The sequence below is a fragment of the Heptranchias perlo genome, chromosome 31 (assembly GCF_035084215.1).
Source record: "Heptranchias perlo isolate sHepPer1 chromosome 31, sHepPer1.hap1, whole genome shotgun sequence".
NCBI lineage: Eukaryota > Metazoa > Chordata > Chondrichthyes > Hexanchiformes > Hexanchidae > Heptranchias > Heptranchias perlo.
In genome coordinates, this window is record NC_090355.1 from 4,709,064 (window position 1) to 4,714,902 (window position 5,839).

Sequence of the window (5,839 nt, forward strand, 5' to 3'; positions counted from 1 at the left end):
ATTAATATTTATGCAAAATATTCATATTTGATCTTCAGGCTGGACTGTAGGATAAACGCATCAGTAAATAAAGCAGTGCAAACTACTATCTATCTTGGGAGAAGAGTTCTTGCTTTATATTCATCATTTACCTCCTATAAACAAAAAAAGAACTTCGTACCATCTATATTAGAATGTGTTAACTTCATATTTCTTCTCCTACAAAACCAACTTTTGATGGGGCACTATATAAGGTATACTATATAAGACACACTCTGGTACTTCATCCTTCAAATGTTTAATTAGATAGTGGATGTCAGTTTGGCATTGCAACTGAGCCTAAGTTTTACATAAGTCATTTTAAATGAACCTACATTGAACCTAGAAAATAAGTATTACAGAGAAAGTGCATCAAGGTTTCAGATCACATATAGTAATGACAATCTTCAACAGTACTAAGAAAATTATTCTGTTTCACAGGAGAATGTAACATCCTCAGAACAGAAGGAACAATGGATTTGATTGGCACATGTTTAATACGGTGTGGAAGAGGCCCATTTGGCCACCACGGGATCAATTTTTAGGATGCTGAGCGGGTGCGTTCGTGGCTCCGAAAATTGGGAATTCCCGGGGCGGGTGCGAAGCCCGGCTCCAACCCGCCCACTTCCGGGTTCCCCAATGACGTGCTTAGATGCGCGTGCAGCCCCCGCATGCGGGTCTCCCACTGGCAATTAAAGCCGCAGGATCCCAATTAAACCAATTATTTCGATACTTCAGGTTGTTAGCAGAACTGATTGGGAGGATATTTTAGGAGGGGTGGGATTTTCTGAGCGTGTCTTCCGTACTGGGGGAAGCACTCCCAGTTGAAATAGACGTGTTGCAGCCACCAGCCTGTAGGAGCTGCAAAGGTCCATTTGATAGGTCAGGGGGGGGGGGGAACGGACGACCCGCACTCATTGCAGAAGACCACTCTGTCACTTTGGACAAAGTTTGGCCTGCACCACCCTCCTCCTAACACAAAAATCACCAACTTGGAACCTCAAGTGTGCAGACACACTTATGTACCATGCGAACCCCCTCAAACGTACATCTTCTGGATGGGGGCCGCCATAGCTGCAGTCATGACCTCCTCAGAGGACGAACAGCATCACCAGCCTCCTCTGACACGTGGAGCTCCACAACACAGCGCTGTGACACATCCACCTGCACAGCAGGAGGGAGGACAACTGCAGAGAGAGATGCATCGCAGAAGGCACTACCCTTGCCACAGGGTCTACAGACCGAGGCTCAGCTTCCTGGACCTCTCTGAGGAGCAGTGCATACGGAGGCTCAGAGTCAGTCGCCAGGTAGTTGTGGACATCTGCAGCCTCCTTAATGAAGAGCTGCTCCCGGATGGACCGAGCAGCATCTTCTTACCAGTTGCTGTCAAAGTCAGCACTGCCCTCAACTTCTTTGCCTCCGGATCCCTCCAGGGTGCCACTGGGATCTCTCAGTCGTCTGCACACAAGTGCATAAGGAAGGTCACCGACTGCTTGTTCTGCAGGGCCTCACACCATATCAACTTCCCCATGGATGATCTCAGCCAGATGGAGGGGGTAGTGGGATCCCACGCTGTGGCTGGCTTCGCACGGGTGCACGGTGTAATCGATTGCACCCATATAGCAATACGAGCACCTCCACATGAGCCAGGACTGTTCATCAACAGGAAGGGCTATTACTCCATGAACACTCAGCTCATCTGTGACCACGGCAAGAGATTCCTTCACACGTGTGCCAGATACCCTGGCAGCTGCCACAATTCCTTCATCCTCAGGGAGTCCAACATCCCGCCCCTCTTCCACTCATCCAACACCCGCAAGGGCTGGCTCCTCGGGGACAAGGGATACCCCCTGCACACGTGGCTTATGACACCTCTGAGGAACCCCACCACCGAGCCACAGCGTCGATATAACGACAGCCACATCGCTGCCAGGTCTACAATTGAGCATGCTATAGGGCTGCTCAAGATGCTTCAGGTGCCTTGATTGTTCTGGGGGAACGCTTCAATATGCGCCAGAGTGGGACGCATTATAGTCGTCTGTTGTGCCCTGCACAACATGGCACAACAGAGAGGGGTACTGCTGGAGGAAGCCCCATCCACATCTGCCACCCATATTGAGGAAGAGGTGGAGGCTGAGGAGGAGAAGCAACCCATGGACAGAACAGCGGCTCACCTGGTTGCTCGTGAGGCCAGGGAGTCACTGATATGTGAACGGTTCTCCTAACATCAGACAGTGTGAAGAGTCCAGTCCTCATCATCTGGACAGAGGAGCAGCCACACCAGCCCCCCCCACAAAACAGTGGTGCAACTACACCTACACCCACTGTAGAATGACCCAATGGGTGGCATCAAGTGTGCGTGTTCATGGTGAACCTCATGAAAGGGACTTATTGCACAAGCCAGTCAAGAATGGGCAAGACGTGGCAGTAGTGGTGATAATAATAAGATTTGTTGTGAATGTGAAAGAAAACAAATATAAATAAAAAACATGACAAATCGTCTAACACCCTGTGCATCCCCTTTGGCTTACGCTTCCTACTACTCCTACGTGGTGCTTCCCCTGTGGCTGGAGCAGAGGTAGCCGCAGGTTGCTCTTGTTCATGCCCTGACCGATTAGATGCTTCGTGCGGACGCCCTCTGGGTTTCGGCGCCCGTGAGGAACCCTTGAAAGACTGCTCCACCTGCACCTGTGCAGGGGCAGACTCGAGCACCTGGAGAGGAGACAGCCCTGAGGGTACTAGTTGAGAGGGGGGCAAAGGGTGAGACTTGGAAGCACTTTGAGTGGCGTCCCTGCTTCCATGTCCCCTTTCGCCGTCATCCCTCTCCTGGGCCTTCTGGCATCTCTTCTCCTATCAAGACAAAACACAGAGAGGCGTGATTGAGTGATGGTTGCATAGTGACCCGCTGCATGCAACGGTGTGGGTGGAGGTGACCGTGAGGGAGATGCATGGGAGGGTGCGTGTGAGACATAGTCATGAGATTGTATGAGGATTAGGTTGCGTGGTAGTGTTTGCATGGGAACTGGGGCAGTGAGTAAATGCAGGCAAGGTGACGATAATGGTTGAGTGGATGTGAGGAGTGATGTGAGAGCGTTGTGGTGGTAGTGCAGAAGGAGTTGTGTGGTGGTGGAGGTGATGTGGAAGACGGAGTGTGGGAGAATGCGTAAGTATACTCATTTTGGCTGACCTGGTTAGGTTATTAAAGCGCTTCTTGCACTGGACCCAGGTTCGGGAGATATTACTGCTGCTGGTGACCTCCTCTGCTACCTCGAGCCAGACCTCCTTGGTGGCACAGGCAGGACATTTCCTCCCATTCGCTGGGAAAAACATTTCCCTCCTCCTCCTGACCCCATCCAGCAGCACCTGGAGTGAGGAGTCTGAGAACCTTGGAGCATGCTGCCAATTTGGTTATTTGCTGCAGGAGGAGCATTAGAGGACTGCCCCTTTACATAGGGCTCCTCCTGCTGACAGCCTGTGATGCGGGTGCGCAGTGTGCCCGCTGCGCAGGTCTAGAATGGGAAACCCGGAAGCACGCGTAACTGCCTTCAATTAGGCTGCGATCGCGTGCGGAGCACCCCAATTTCACTGGGCGCGTTACCCAAGCGCCCAGTCGATCCACCGCTGCCAACCCGCCTCCCTCCTAATATTGGGTCCCACGTCTGTGACGACCCTGAGAGCTACCCAATTAGTCCCATTCCTTTCAAACTTCTTTTTCAAATATTTACCCGCTTTCTTTTTGAAAGCGATTCTGGGTTTTGCTTACATCACTGTTGTTAGTAGGGCAATCTAGGTCCTAATAACTCTCTGCATAAAAAAATTCTCAAACTCTTCCTTTTGCTGATTATCTTAAATTTGAGTTATGTGGTTACTAACTCACCAGTTAGTTTTTCCCCTCTTACCCTTTTTAAAACCCTTCATAATTTTGACCACCTCTATCAAGTCTCCTCTTAACCTTCTTTGTTCTAATGTAAGGAGCAACAGTGTCTGTTCGTAACTAAAGCCCCTCACCTCTGGTAACTTCTTAATGAATTGCGTCTGCACCCTCTCCATGACTTGATATCCTTCCTAAAGTAGGGCATCCAAAACTGGGCACAATATTCTAACTGCACCCTAACCAAAGATTTATATAGGTTTAGCAATCTTTTTTGCTTTTGTTCTCAATGCCCCATCGTTTATAAAAATCTAGGATCAAATATGGTTATTTTAAAAACACAATTTATTCTTCAATTTTTAAAGATTTGTGTATCTGAACTGCTAAGTGTGTCTACTCCTTTACTCCAGTCATTTTTTTTTTGAGTTTGTACACTGGATATTCTCTTGGTTTCAGTGTCATTGGTTAGTCATTTAACCAGCCTCGTGTCCTCTATGACCCTGAATGACCCTTCTTCTGCCCAATACCTAGGTAAACAATATTGAGATCCAGGGATTGTAGCAGAAACCCTTCACACACTACACTAGCTACTGGAATATATCACGTGCCACCATGTAATTCTCCTCCCTTTGAATATGGACTGGATACTCAGGCTTAAACTTGAGCTCATCCAAAAATCTGCTGCCCGTATCCTAACTCACACCAAGTCCCGTTCACCCATCACCCCTATGCTCGCTGACCTACATTGGCTCCCGGTCTGGCCATGCCTCAATTTTAAAATTCGCATTGTTATGTTCAAATCCCTCCATGGCCTCACCCCTCCCTATCTCTAATACCCTCTAGCCCTACAACCCTTAGATATCTGTGCAGCATCATTTCTGGTCTCATGCGCATCCCCGATTTTCATCACTCCATCATTGATGGCCGTGCCTTCAGCTGTCTGCGCCCTAAGCTCTGGAATTCCCTCCCTAAAACTCTCCGCATCTCTATAATTCTTTAAGATGCTGCTTAAAACCTACCTCTTTGACCAAGTCCTAATATCTCCTTATATGACTATCAGATTTTGTTTGATAACGCACCTGCGTTGTTGTTATGAAACTGTACACTCAGACTTTTGAACCAACAGTTTTACTTTTGAGACCGATGAATGAACACTAATCAGTATAATAGTGACGTCTATATTTCTCCATCCACAATGTATAAAATATAAAGATGGCACTCTCTTTCTAAACATAGACTTTAAACACGTTTACTTACTGTAACCTCAATCTAGCTTAACTCTACTGGCTATACTGGGAATAACTTTAAAATTACAGCTGTGTAGCTGTTGGCTGTGAGAGTCCAAAACTCTTGAAACTCATCTCAGGTAAACAGGCTTTGTCACAGAAATATAATCCAACCTCCTTTGAAGTACATAGAAATATTGGTAAAAGATGGCTGCATCACCACAGATCAGCAGCCATTCACAGATTATCAATTGCTTGGAATGACTTAGTGCAGAATGAGAATATTCAGTCTGACTGCACTATGTTGAGCAATCCACAGGATGCACTGCAGCAACTCGCCAAGGCTTCTTCAACAGCATCTCCCAAACCTGCGACCTCTATCACTTAGAAGGACAAGAGCGGCAGGTACATGGGAATAACACCACCTGCACGTTCCCCTCCAAGTCACACACCATCCCGACTTGGAAATATATCGCCGTTCCTTCATCGTCGCTGGGTCAAAATCCTGGAACTCCCTACCTAACAGCACTGTGGGAGAACCTTCACCACACGGACTGCAGCGGTTCAAGAAGGCAGCTCACCACCACCTTCTCAAGGGCAATTAGGGATGGGCAATAAATGCCGGCCTTGCCAGCGACATCCCATGAATGAATAAAAAAAAAATTGAATAGAACAACATCTTATGTAGAAAGATGTCTCAAAATACTGCTGAGGAACAATGTAG